General features: G+C 37.1%; 1 pseudogene; it reads left to right on the top strand.

Annotated features, from left to right (window-relative positions):
• The first annotated feature begins 644 nt into the window (after positions 1-644).
• LOC149190431 (anamorsin homolog 2 pseudogene) lies at positions 645-959 on the top strand (annotated as a pseudogene).
• Positions 960-15513: the final 14554 nt, after the last annotated feature.

Below are 15513 nucleotides of genomic sequence, written 5' to 3' on the forward strand. Positions count from 1 at the left end.
AGGCCGAAGAACGTAGTCTTGACATATTATATAATTCAATTGGATGATATTAATGATGGCAGCATTTGACCAAACTGTAAGAACAATATCCTACACTTATCCGATGGTGTAACTGATGAAATAATAGAGAGGACGCTTTGTATTGAAGCCGACACTTTTGTATTCGAACCGTCATAGCAGAGATGATGATTTCCCATGGGAGAGGAGCAACAATGCGTGGTATCTTAAGATCGTGCAGCGGCAGGGCTTCTTCCGTCAGGAGCTTGGCCTCTTTTGGATGCACCTTGTCTCGTTTGCCAGATATTGAACGGTAAATCAAAAACCACACCACGCTGAGAAGCCACACTTTAACACCACACTGAGTAGCCATGCCTTAACATCACGCTGAGAAGCCACACCACGCTTATGCAATAGAGTCAGTCCTTCTCTTGGAATTATTTAGTGCAACGTTCATGTCACTGTATTGGGTTCACTGCAAATGTAACCCAATGTATAGAGCATGCAATCTCATTGAGTTTATCAAGGGTCAAAACAGGCTTCACTTCCTTGAAGAAATAATAGAGAGGACACTTTGCGACCTCAACAGAGGGAGGATAAAGGAAAAAGCTCTGTAACGTCGATAGAAGACAGGAAGATCACCGAAAATGGATTCACAGCCCGCAGTCTTAGTGATCACAGACTCCGTGACCATTCATGCAGCCATCGTTAGCTGGGGTATTCAAAACTTTCAAGTCAAAGCTGAAGATTTACATGTTATTACACAGGCAGATCGGTTAGAGGGAAAATTAAATTTGAAATCGTGGTCACTGGATGCGATCGTTTCGGTCTCTGGACTTCACATGCAACAATGGCTGCTGGAGCTCGCGAGGGTTCTCAGACCTGTTGGGATTATCATGGAGAGGACGCTTTCTGAGCAAAAACTGTGGATGGACAGCGCTAAAATTACCATGTCAGGATAACGCTAAAATTATGAAACATTTATGGACAGTCATGACAACATGGACAGCGCTGGAGAGTGTGGACAGTATGGACAGTGTGGACAGAATGGAGGGGGTAGCTACCATGTCAGGAGTAGCTAATTATATGGAGGAGCAACTCAGCTATATGGAGAGTAGACTAGGGAGTTACAAGGGACATAAGAGCTAAAAAAGGAGTTGGCTCTGATACCATGTCAGGCCAGGCAGTAACTCCATAAAGCAAAAATGATTCGACTGTATTATTCCATCAGGTAGGTCTTTATTATATACATGAGGGAGAGACTGTTCAGTTCATCTCCCAATGACTATTCATATTTCTAATTTATTTATTTACCTAAATTCACCCAATCACAAGGATTAGGTGTCAACACTTCCTATCGTTGTAATTCGAAAAACACATCTGTAAGAGAAATTCCAACCAACAATGACCTTCAACCACTATTTTCAACCTGCAATCGTCCTATATCCGGGTAAATCCTTGTAAATTGTCTCAAACTTTTGTTTTCCCCAATGGCTTCACATAAAGGAAAGTAAAAAATGGTTGCATATAATCCCCTCTTACCCCCTATGATAAACCTGGATGAACTCCCATTAGTAGGTACTCACTTTAAAATTGCTAAACCTAATTGTGAATTTGATCTATATGAACTTCACAATTGGGCCTTTCAAAATTACCAAGATACTAGTGATGAATTTTATTTTTGGGAGTCCTTATTGCCTCTGTTTTGTTTCCCACAAACCTATCATTTACCAGAGTTTGTTTCCTAGTGTGGAGCTTGATATCTACCTAGCCAAAGATGTGTAATAGCTCAGAACAATGAAACCCTTTTCTATTTGAATTCTAAATCAATTTGTCAAGCCCTCCAGTTGAACCCTCAAGAACCTTCACATCCATTTTCTACTAATGCATTAATGTAAATTTACCAGAAATTATCATTTTCAGACAAAGCTCATATCTTTGAACCTTTCTTGCTTGATAATTCTGGATTACCCAGGACCAATCCTCCCTATTCTGCTTCTATGTTTCCTGAATTGTCTATGCAAGTCATTTCCTTAGTGTCATTTCTATTAGGATACCCCAATGACCAATGGGTTGATGAAGTCATCTTGGGCTTCCTATCATTTTTCTCTTTTGGTAAAAAACCCTCAATAATATTCAACTACAATCAGTTTCTGCATGATGCAATTCATGACCAGTTCTTTAAATTCAGTGCAGAAGGTTCCTTTAAATATCAATCAGTTCTAGTTTACTTGTTTCTATATCATCTGTCTGAAAGGTTTTTCCTATGCAAAAGTTGGATGTTGTAGGTGCCCCAATGTCAAATATTCACTCTACATCATTAGTGAGAAATACCTCTGAAGAATTCTCATTTAGTGATTTTGTTTCAATTCCTGTACATGGCCAATTGTTTATTAAATAGTGATTTTGTTTCTAGAATTCAACTGAAATTAAGAGAGTTTTACACCTAAGTGAGTAGACTATAGTGGGAGACTAGTATTTATACCATAATTTCATTGCAATTAGAATTTATGGATGTGAACTGCAACCATACAAGTTACTTGTATTCCTCCCAATGATAAATTTTTCTCTTAAGTATATTAGGCAAATGATGAATGCAGATGATGTTCTCTTTGTTGCTAGGAAACAAAAAGCACAATTTAAATTGAAAGCACAGGTCAGTCATTTTATAGCCAACACAAGAGTTGCAACAAAAGAGGTTGATGTTTTGTTAAAACATATGAATTTCAAATTTAGTTTCAATTGGTCTTATGACCCATTGGGAATTATATCTTCAGTAAGAGTTGCACAAAAATCAACACCTCATGCTCATATGCCTAAACCTGAAATTGAGCAGTATGAAATAAAGATGATTGGGATGAGAATACTTTGCAAAAGATTCAGGAGCCAATATCTAGTCAAACAATACTGGAAACTCCAAGAATGACATAGAAAGAACTAAAAAGGCCTAAAGAAAATGTATCACCAGCATGTTCAAAGTTGCAAGGTTCAAAGTTGCATGAATAAGAATTTCAAGTGGTTAAAAGGAAGAAAATTGTAAATCTTGATGAAGAATCTTCAAAAGCTCAAACTTCTGAAGAGTTTACTACTTGTATATTGTCAACAAAGTCTCATTTTTCACTCAGGCAGAAGAGACCAAAACTTCTTCTTATTCTTACCTCTCCTTCTTTAAGGCAACAAAGTATATTTTCTAAATTCCTAGAGATGAAAAAGAAGAATGAAGCACTTAAGACTTCGACATATGCAAAGTTTTGGAAGTGGTCTTCCTCAACACATACAAGGTTACTTTAAACACTAGACAGTAAGAAGGGACAGTTTCAATTGGCATTTATGGAGCCAAAAATCCATGTACCAAGGATAGTTGAGGATTACAAAACTTCCTTGTTTTCTTTTGGCACCAAGAAGATTCATCCCATAGATCAAATTGATCTACACAAGCAAGCAAGGGAGATGATTTGCTCATCCTTGACAAGTTCTTCCATGATAGCTTCTAAGCTGCAAGCATCACTACATAATATTCATTCTAAATTAAAACTAGAAAAAATGTCTTCTTTAGCTAAGGATACAAGAATCAAAGGACTTGAAGATCTAGTTTTAAAATTAGGATTAGATCTTAAAGATGTTAAAGCAGAAGGAGAAATAATTAAGAGTAGAAATGTTAATATTCAAGCATTAAGAAAACAATTAAAGCTACCCACCTATTAACCTCCACAAGCACAAGAAGTTGGCCAATTATAAAAGGAAAAAGAAAATATGCTTAAAATGATTGTTGAATAGAAAATGCAGATTCAGAAGATGGAAACATAAATGGAGAAGCTGATTAAACAAAGAGAGCAACAACTCAATATTACAACTTCCATTCCAATAATGACAAATTCTATAGCAGGTATTTCTACAACAAGGACATCTACACAAGCAACAATCATGATAGAAACAAAGTCTACTGATTCAGCAGAGCAATTGTCAAAGGCCATGGGAGATTTATCTTTTAAAGATCAAGAAATTTAGAAACTTAGGGTGCAACTCAAAAAAATTCAAGAACAAAAAATCAAGTTTGATAATGTATATTTGGCTAAGATTCAAAAGAATTATAAGTTAACTAAGAAATTAGAAACTTATGAGAATGAATCATTGATTTCACAAACTATAGCTTAGGGAAAAAAAACATCTGGGTTGATATTAATGCATCCGTGACTTAGTTATGGCCTTCCATTGAAATTAGTTTTGAACAAGAAGATTTATTACAGATATCAAAAGCAACAGTAGCAGAAATAAAAGAATCCCTGGACCATAATCTAGGAGATGCCACAAGGATAATTAAAGTCTTAAACTCTAAAGCAAAGGATGAACTTGAAGAATTCAGGATTTAAGACAGAACTGAAGCAGTCTTGGAGGTAAGAAAGGTTTTAACCAAGAGAAACTTGTTGATTTGGGGTAGCATCAAATGTGATCTAGCCATGAAAATTGGTGGAGAGGCTAAAGCACATGAGATCTCCAAGACCCAGAAATGGTTTGGACAGATTGTACCCGATTTGGGAGATATTAAAATAATTAATATTTTTGACGAAGTTCCTAAGTCTAAACTTAGGAAAAATAAAATATTAATGGGTATTAATATAGAACTGGGTTAGAAGGTTTCAAAAGTCATGGATCAAGCCAAATATAATCTTAGCCATTGATAAGAGATTTAATCTTGACTGTTGAAGGACCAACGAGAAAAGTATAAGAAGAGGCTTGAGGGTCAGTTGGAGAACACACCAAAGTGATCAATGATTCATTTTGCTAGAGTGGGGTTGCTAAGAAAAGTTGAATCAATGATCAACAACGAGGGGCAGTGAGTACTAAGCAAAGAGGCAGCGATAATACTGAGAGACCAATGCAAAAGCAGGGAGAGTGGGAGCAGAAGCCAGTTCAGGCCACGCAGAGCCCAACAGAGACAGCGCAAAGGCCAAAGGAACCGCGTCATCCACACAGAGGCTGCTGGAGTGACGTAGAGGGTCCCAGAGGCTGCGTAGTGCCTCAAAGGGCTAAGGCAGAGGGTCCTGGACGCAGGTCAGCAGGAGGCTGATGCAGAGGCCAGAAGGGCCAGCGCTGATCTTCAGCTGTGCTGAAGAGGGTTTCGTGTGATAGGTTTTCTGAATACTTTCTTCTGAATATAGAGTTGTTGCTACCGTGCATTTTTCTCTGTCAAGTGAGCTGGTTAGGCACCCAGTTATACTCAAGGAAATAATGCATAATAATATACCCTCAAAATAGCTGCATCGATTTTCTCGCATTGGGTTTTTCCATGGACATTTGTCCAAAAATAATGTTGTCACTTGTGTGCTTGTTTTCTTTTAGTTGATGATCTATATATGTTGTGACTGTATTGTTTTTATTTCGGTATTTAAATGTTTTAAATAACTTATTTAGAATTTACAAGTAGAAGAAATAAACCAATAGAATACAGATTAATTTTCTAATGGATAGACTTAGAAAATTCAACAAAATTTGATGTTACAACTTGAAAATAAGTGCCAGAACTTAGAAGCTCAGATAAAAGAAATTCACAAAAATTCAATACTTTACATCAGAAAGGACTCCCATGTTTGCAAGTTATTGGTGGCAAATTGATTCCACTTGAAAATTATCAACACAGGTTAGATGAGATAGAAATAGACAAGGATAAGTTTTCCAAAACCAGAGGAATTGTAACTGGCAAAGCTTTCATCGAAGGTTTAAATTATGATTTGTTCATTCAACATGAAACTAAGCATTTATTTCTAACTAGGCCTACTTTTGAAAAATATATTGAAGTTGATGAGTCATACAAAAAGCTGGTAAATTTTTCTATCTGTGATGAAAAAATACAGGATAAATTATGTGAGCTCATCGAATAGAAAAAAATGCTAAATTTCAAGAGTATACAACAGATAAGGAGGAGCAACAAAAAATTAATAGGAGCAGTGAACATAAAACCATATTTTCAACAACAATCATCAAACAACAACCCTCGAAATCTATGCAGAGTGTTCAAATCAGTTCAGATTTACTATTTTTCAGTACTATTTTTGTAATATCCCAATTATTTTGGATGATATTATATTTTGTAATAAATTTTAATTCAAGTCTAGATATTTTGAGTTGAACTCTATAAGTATTTTGTAATTCAAAGAAGAAAGGGTTGAACCCTTGTGATGAACCAATGACATGCTTGTAATTTTCTAAGCTATTTCTGAAGCTAATAGAAGGATTCTGGATTCATTCTGAGCAACTTGTGTATCTCTGTGAGTTCTTTTGGTTATTCAATTATGTTTCCATTTTTATTTTCTCTGCACATGTTCAAGGTAACATAGAAGTTTGGGTAGGACTAGATTGAATGTCAATCTCTTTGAAATCCCCTGCAAAGTTATAATTATTAAAAGAGATTAATTAACTGAAACTGTCTATCTTAGTTAATTCCTCTAAATCTTTTAATTGTTTGCTTCTGTCATTTCTTGCACATGTATTTTTTGGCTATAGAAAAATTCTATATGCATCTACTATACATATAATCAATTAGATATTCAATATGACTGTTTAAGGAATTATATATGTTCTTAAATTATGCCTTCCAGATCATTTTAAAGATTAATTATGTTAAGAATGAAGAATCAACCCTTCTATTTTCTCAGAAATACTTATGATTTACATATGTTACAAAGTTTAAAGCATTGGTCATCCATTTAAAATCAAAAACCTTACTTTAGATGCTTTGGCACAATTCCTCAGCCTAGAATTATCTACAAATGATAACAATTACCAGAATCACCGATTCTGGTAATAAAGTATTTAATTCCTCTATTCATACTAACCATCAATGCCTTCTCGTCAACATAGATGGTACACAAAATGATTTTTGTGAAATTTTCTACCAGTATGCCTCAACCAAGCATACTTCGTTGTGATATCTAAAATCTTCTAATCAGAATTTTTCTTGGAAGAAAGTAAAACTGGTGTATGCAAGTAGATAAGGGATTTTTTTGGGTGAAATTTTGTTTTTGTTTTTTTATTTATTTATATTTTCTAAAAAATATTCCCTTATTTAATATTACATATAAAAACATAAAATTCACTAATTTTATATAATTTTTATTAAGTATGTACCAACATTTTATAGTTATTATTTTTGAAATCATAATAATCACCCATATGGTTATAAACAGATATAATATTTGAATCCTACAAATCAATATGCTGGAATAACTCGTGGCTTCCAATTGAAATGAAAAATCTTTGGAATAATAGAACTCCTCAGATTCAGAACGCGGAGGGGGGAGATGCTTCACTTCTTGTATGATGAGTCACAAGGGCTTTAGTGTGGGATTTAAACGATTAGTAAGAATGAAGAAAATCCTACTCAAGTTTCTGAGTCTCCCCAAAATTTCAATGTCGGAAGGTAAACATGTCAATATATGAAATGATATTTTAGCATTCAAGAGACTAAAAATAGTTTATGGGACCACCAATCTTTTTTCTTTTCGCCTTTTGTAATTTAATCTTTTTTATATTCAAATTGATGATGAGCTTGCCCAACCTTCTAACATTCCCCTCGCTGAAAAGAAAATGCCAAGGAACGGACACTAACATCACATTCCAAAATGAAATGTTTTTCTGATTCCACTGCCCCAAACGTGCAAAATGTACACACCCGTTCTTCCCAAGATTCTTTAGGTATTTTCCACCGCCTTGTTTCACATAGGATTTGATGCAAGTTAGTTCTTAATTGAGCAATAAGAACCTTTTCCCTCCACGAAATGCTAGCTCCAATGTACTCTTTTTGTTGGAGATAACAAGTGGGGTTGAATTCCTCAACACAATACTTATTCTTTCTACCCAAATATTTTACCCATATAAGTTTAAGGAACTTTTCCATAAAAAAATCTTTATCTCCTTGCTATTTGTGGGACATGCATTGAGGTAGATATTCCATTTTTGTATCCATGTGTAGTTTTGTCTCATCCATGTCTTCTTTCTTTGGCTCATGACTTCATTTCAAACATAACATTAGGCCATATGCCTACTCCCCATTTACTTAATTCATTTTAGATATCTTATAAGGCACACCATAGCAATTGATTTGATGGGAGTTTCTCCTGTTTCACTCAACATTATCTCATAAGGAACCAAAATTTTTATTTTGAACTTGTTCATGATCAATTGTTTTTGGATTCTCTCAAATTTTTTCAATTTTGAGGCGGGGGTGTCGCTAGCCCACAATTCACACCCATATAACATCACTGGAAAAACTAGGAGTCCAAAAAGAACTTTAATCATTTTCCAATCCCATAACTCTGCCTCTCTACATCTATTTTGAAGAGCATATAATTCTTTCAACCCTCCTAAAATTCTATTCTTTTGGCAGTCCTCCTAATTAATCTTCTTCTTGAAATCAATCATGAGGTACTTGTACTCATTTACTTTTTCAAGAATGTTTCCTACAAAGAAGAACATATGATGGCTCTGCTTCCTTTTATTAGACAAAATTATTATTTTGGTCTTGCTAGTATTGACTTGCACCCCCACTACTCTACAAAAATGCTCAAGGGCATATAGGTGCATCTGAAATCCATAGGCTTATTTAGCAATCAATACAAGGTCATCAACATATAAAAGAATCTTTATCACAAACCCCTCCAACCGAACACCATCTCCACCTTGCATATTTAACCACACTTCCAATTTATCAATACATAAACCAAAAATTGTAGGGATATAGGAAAACCTTGCTTGACTCAAATTTCACTTCTAAAAATTTTTGAAATGCCTACTAAAATTCTAATTTTGACTTTCACCTCTTCACAAAGCCTATGGACAACGACTCTATAATGCAAAGGAATTTCAAGTTCTTCCATTCTATGCCACAACATATCTCTAGGGACTATGTCAAATTCCTTTCTGAAGTCAACAAAGCAGAAAAATACTTCTTCAATGTCCCCCCAAATGTTTTCAATAATGTGACCCAACACGATACCATGATCCATTGTAGAATGCCTCGGCCTAGAACCCGTTTTCCTTTTTTCCCTATTTTCTTTTACATCTCTGCCCACTTACTGATTCTATTTTCTACCATGCTACTAAAAAGGTTTGCAAACAAAGGATTGATCATAATGGTTCTATAGTTGGAAAGATGATTAATGTCTCCACTTTTAAAAATGGATATTACTAGGCTAGTTGTCCAGTCTCTTGGGAATCCTTGTCGAATGTTGTTGTTCAATATTTCCATGATGTGCGGTGAAAGAGTGCTCATTCCCCATTTTAGATACTCTGCTTGAAGTGCAACAAAGTCCTTAAAGTGTCAGGGTCAACAGGGGGTAATGTTTTATTTAAGCAAACATAGAATAAGCGCCAATTTTTTTATTGGCTACGATTTTTTATTTTTTTTAAACGACTTCAGCATAATTATCTAAACAAGTGAGATGAAAAATGAATGTTTTGAAATATTATATATATATATATATATATATATATATATATATATATATATATATATATATATATATATATATATATATACTAATGGATACTAGTGATAATGATTATTAATTGTTTTTTTTTAAATAGTGGGAAAATATATGATAATTCAGTTGTCAAACTAATGGTGGGACAACCATCACTAGTCTGCTAATGTAGGTTGTCTCATCACTGTTATTCAAGGAAAACCACACCACTTGAAATTACCTGTTGGTGATCCGTAAGGGGGAATGCTTTTACTCTTGCTAGATGCTTGTTACCTTGTTTATTTAACTCAATGGAAAACAAAATCTTAACCAAACATAAACAATTTTAGATAATGCTTATTAATCTTTATTTGCAAATATGAATTGATTTATTATTACTTAATTAAAATTACGTTATTTAAAATACTTTATCTAATATTTCAAGAAGGTAGATATTCATTCTTTTTAGAGTTTTATGGGTTTTGGGTTGTTAAATTATTTCCTTACATTTAAGGAAAATAAATATTTAGCCAATTAGAAATAGTTTTAGGTCTTACTCTAGAATTAAAAGCAATTTCAATCTAAATAGTACTAGCAAGAAATTCAATGTCTCTTATGATTGTTTCTAATGCTACCTCCAATGAGGTCATGTGCTTTCTAATAACGTCTAATCTTTGTCTCATACATAAAACCAGATACTACTCTTGGTTGTAGTGACCTTTTGGGTGCGAGGGATTTTTTTTGTATTTTACATAAAAAAGCATAATTTAAATTAAGCTTACAACATCATTTTTTAATTAAAGGTGACAAAACATATTGTAAGTAGTCAATTAATAGTGAAACCAATGATTATTCACTACTATTTATTAATGTGGGCTCACTCACTATTGTTTTTTTTGGTAAGTAAGAAGGAGCTGCTTTATATTATATGAAACTAAAAATTACATTTGCTTTCCAGCATGTATAGTTGGTCCAATTCGAGACCTGAGCAATGGAAAAAAAGTGCTTTCTAATCTTTCTTATTTTACAAAATATGTATTTCATCATGGGCTTTCTGCTTTTACAAAACATATATTTCATCCAAGCTCTGGAGACCGATGAGCACTAGAAATTTTTGTTACAAAGTAAGTGACTAAATTGACAGAACCAGAGACTTTAACAAAATTAGTGACAATTATATCCTTTACATGGTGAACCTTACTCTTTCGTGTCACTTTATTTTCTACATAGTGTAAGCAAAACCAAAAATCACTGGCCCATAGGGCACATAACCAAGACATAAGGGTTTCAGAGTGCATCAGACAAGTTAATTCGCAAGGTTCTCTTCCAGTGAAATCGACATCTTTGGAGTTCCTCCAGCGAAGGCATCCTCAGAAGCAGGGTGGCTTGTCAAAGCACCTATTGTCTCCCACTTGATGATGGACGTGCTGTCATGTCCAACCTGCATAGTTTCCATCCGTTTTTTGAGTAGGGCTTAGTGGGGGGAGCCCTTAGTGATGAAGCGGATGTGGTGGACAGTTTCCATGTACACCGTAAACTTATCATTAAGCTTTTCCAACTTATCCTTCAGGGTTTTGTTGGCTTGATTGTTTTCCTGCAATGCCAAGCCAAGAATTGTCTTCAATTTCCAAGAGAGCTCGATGGTGCAGCTGTATAGATTTTCCCTGGCCCTGGTGAACCCCGAATCAGGGATCCACTCAAACTGAGCATTTATGTCCTTAGTGTTTGTTTTCATTGAATGACTCTAGGTTGATTCACCATCTTTGAGATGCGCTCCCAAGTCTCTTGGGGGATAGTGCTATTGTAACTTAGGGCAACCTACCCAGCCGCCACCTCTTGTCTTGTTCTTTGTCGCACGCTTTCTTGCTTCCACTTTCCATGTTCCCTCCTCTGTAATGACTAGTGGAGGGAGAATTTCTCTGGTGAGGGGCCATGCTTGTGAGTGAGGTGAAGGAAGTCTTTCAGGCTGAGCTGAGCAGGGGAAAAATCCTGGGGCATAGAAGGGATCAACAAATAGGGCTCGAGAGTGAAGTGAATGATGGGTAATATCTACGGGCCTAGGGTAATTATAGAACAATTTGGAGATGAGGGAGTCAAGGAGAAAGGTGGTGATAACTAAATCATGAATTCTTTCCAGAGCCATGTGCTCAGAATCCATAACGGGGCAAGGGATTTTACTGGTGCTTGGGTGGATAGGGCAGTGCTCTCTACCCAGAAACATGATTGAGATCCAACGTCCCATGGGAGAATAATTGGATTTGATAAAATACACGAGGTTCATTACATCGATTTAGGAGATTGTATAGTCAAAGCCTGGGAGATCTGCAATCCTGTGGTAGAATAATTATTGTTGTTGTCGTCTTTGTCCTTGGTATTGATTTCCTCACACTCACAACTAAGGGGGCTTCCCCTAACTCCCTCCATGCAAGGGATTATAGCTTTTCACCGTTAGTTGTTCCATCGTTGGCAAGCCTATCATCCACTCCATTCGCCTTCCTTCTGACCACTTGAAAGTGGAGCCCAGTAAGGTCCCTGATGTGCTGCTAAATACGATGAAGTGTTTTGGTCAGTCTCCAGTTGTCCATTACCTTGCTGATCGATGAACCTTGCTAGATATTGTGGGCAACGAGAGTTTCTAGCGTCGAGTCTCCTTCCACAATCAAGGGGTTGAAGAGCTACTCTTTTGTGATATCCATACCATGCTCCATAGCATGGAGCTCTGCCGCGTTATTTGTGGCAATCCCTAATTTCCCAAAGTAAACCCATTGAATTTCCCTTTGGCATTTCTTAAGACACCACCAAAGCCCGATGCTCCCAGGTTACCTTTGGTTGCGCCATCGTAATTCAATTTTATCACATTGTTCTCTAGGGGGGCCAATGGTCGAGAGATTTGGGGGATGCAGTCAAAGGGTTTTGTATGGCCTGGAAAAGGTTGTGCAGATCTAAGAGATGGAGAATACGCTAGTCCGCTGAACGGGGGGGGCATGGACATGAGGAAGCTTGGATATGGAAACAGTTTCACAGATGATTTGTTTGATCATGGTATGAAGGATTTCCCTTGGATTTTTTACATTCTTGAAAGTTCTTCCATTGCGTTACTTCCAAATAACCCAGCAGATAGTCTCTGGGTGGATATGCTTGAGCGCTAGTTGTCGGGAGTGGTATGGATTGAGGCCTTGTCTCTATCTGTCATTTTGAATATTTCAGTTGCCCATTACCAAAGCTTGTTGGTGTAGTCGCATGTGTTTAGTAGATGGTTGATAGTCTCTTCTTGCGATTCACATAAGGGACATCTAGAGGGTCTTGTGAAGCCTCTTCACCAAAGATTGTCCCATGTGAGAATTTTACCATGCATGACCAACTAGATGAAAAGGGTGATTTTGGGCCAGTGATGCCTCCCCAGAGAATTTTCCATATTTGTGTTGTTGCAGTTAATCATGATTAGCTATCTAGATATAAGCCTCCTTGATATTGAAGAGCCCGACTGAGTTTTTTCCCCATCATATCTTGTCTTCCCCATGGTCTAGCAAAATTTTCCGCTCCTTGAGGAGTTGATCAAAAGAATTCTAGTCGAGTTTTTGGTAAGGGAAACCACTCTTGCATGTCCAACCATTCTCTCCATTGAGCTCTAGGAGTAATAGGCTTCCAATAGTGGGTAACTTGAAATTCTCCCCTAGCTTGCATGGTTCTTCAAAGGGTTGCATGTTGGTCGGTGTTGAGGATCGGAAGTTGCTTCCAGGAATCCTTCCAGAAGAGGGAATTTTCCTTGTTGCATATCTCCCAGAAGCTATGTTCCTAAATAATATTTTTATTTCTCCACGTCTCATTCCATAGAGCCTTGGGCTTAACCAAAGAATACCTGGGTTTTCCAACCACCTCCACCATGTTTCCCCCCCATGGATTTTCCCAAAAGTTCTAGATCTCTGAGGTCGAGCCCACCTGCATTCTTTGGTTTGAAAAGCCAATCCCACCCCACTGGGGCCCATTTCTTCTTCGTATCTCATCCTCTCCATAGGAAGCTTCTTTGGATGCTACGAATGGTGTTTTTGATAGATTTTTGGGTAGCCAAAGCTACGAATAGGTAGAGAGGCATGACTTGAAGAACATATTTAACTAAGATGAGTAGCCCAACCAAGCTGAGGGAACTAAAGGTCCAGCTAGAGAGTTTATTGCGCAAGTTGTTGAGGAGGTCCTCCCAATTTGATTTCCTTAAGGATTTATCAATGAGGGGAATCCCCAAGTATCTCAAGGGAAGGGAATAGATTTGGAAACCCAAGATACTAGTGATATTTCTTTGAATGGCCAAGGGAGTGTTAAAGAGGATTTTATTTTATTTTTCAAGGTTAATTGAGGTTCTAGATGCCTCATAGAAAAGGCTAAGAATGCCTTTGAAGGCAACAACCTCATCCGCAGTTAGGATACCCATTAAGAGGGTGTCATCGATGAATTGTTGATGGGTGGAAGCTGGGGCAGAGTCATGAAGCTTAAGACCAGTGAGGCTATTATTGGTGTTGGTATCTTGGAGAGATATGATTAGTCCCTTGGCCATGATGACAAACAGGAAGAGGGACCAAGGGTCTCCCGACCTGATGCATCTTGAGGGGTCGAAGGGCTAGGTGGGAGAGTCCTTGAAAAAAATAGAGAAGAAACCACTCGAGACCATAACTATGGTCCAATCAAATCAGTCCTAGTGTAAACTGAAGGCTTTGAGGACTTCGCACATATATTCCCAACTGATTTTGTCGAAGGCTTTCGACATATCCAATTGCATCATCATTCCAAAATTTTTGAGGGTCTGGAGTGAATAGTTTCATGAGAGAGGATAATACTGTTGAGAATCTGTCTGCCTTCCACATACCCCACTTGGTTGTCCGAGATCAGAAGGGGTAACAAAGCCTTAAGCCTGTTTTCTAACACCTTTGAGATGATCTTGTAGATAACATTATAGAGGGCTATTGGTCTGAATCAGTCCAGAGAATCTGCTCCTTCCTCCTTGGGAATTAGAGTAAGGAACATGGAATTCAAAGCCCCGAGCACTGTTTTGTGGACTCAAGAGTCCTCCACCAAGGCATGGACCTCTTCTTTGATGAAGGGCCAACAAATTTTAAAGAAGTCAATGGTAAAACCGTCAGGTCCTGGAGCTTTACTCAAGGGCATGGCCATCACAACTTCCTCCACTTCTTGCATGGAAACCTCTCTGAGGAGCATCTTGTTGTGATCCTGATTAAGGATGGTGGGGATATTACTAGTAATTTCTTTGATGGCCTGGGTCCTGTCTATATGGGGTTCCTCTAGGAGTTCGTTGTAGAAACTTTTCATTTCCTCCGAGATCTCCACATGGGTGTTGACCATTTTCCCATCCGCAGTTCTCAAGCTTAGAATTCTGGTTGTTTTCCTGCATTGGATCATGGAATGGTGAAAGAATGTGGAATTCCTTTGACCACATTTGAGCCAACAAACCCTGGATATTTGCTACCACAACTTTTCCTCCTACTTGACTCTTTCCTCCCACCTTTTTTGGAGATCTCTTTCCTCCTCCTTCATATAGTTTGTGATACCCTGTTGGGTGATTCTTTGTTAGAGATCCTCCATGTACTGTTCCAGCTCCTTTTTTTCCTTGTCTGAAGACATCCTTGTTTGATTTTGTTTTTTACACACCAAATTTTGTTCGATTGTTTGATTTTGTTTTTTACATGCTTCAACTTTTGTTCGAATTGGTACATTTGGGTACGATTCCACAATGGAGAGATTGCTGACCATTTTTTCATGTTTCTTAAGAATTCTGGATGCTCCAACCAAAAAGCCTCAAATATGAAGGGATCGTTTTTAGGTGCTATTGAAATATGAATTTTCAGAGCTACCGACCAATGATCAGATCCCGATTGTGGGAGAATTCTACATCCTGTTTCCTAGGAGGCTAGGAAGACTGCTTCCAAGATGAGGAATCTATCGAGCCTTGAGGTGATCTACCTTTCTCCTCCCTATTTTTTGTTCTAGGTATAAGTACCATTGACAGTCTGCATGTCCACCAATGCCATTTTGTCTATGGTTTCTTGTA

Source organism: Pinus tabuliformis, chromosome 3_1 (assembly GCF_031772625.1).
Source record: "Pinus tabuliformis cultivar Carrire ecotype Pingquan chromosome 3_1, CPIR1, whole genome shotgun sequence".
Lineage (NCBI taxonomy): Eukaryota > Viridiplantae > Streptophyta > Pinopsida > Pinales > Pinaceae > Pinus > Pinus tabuliformis.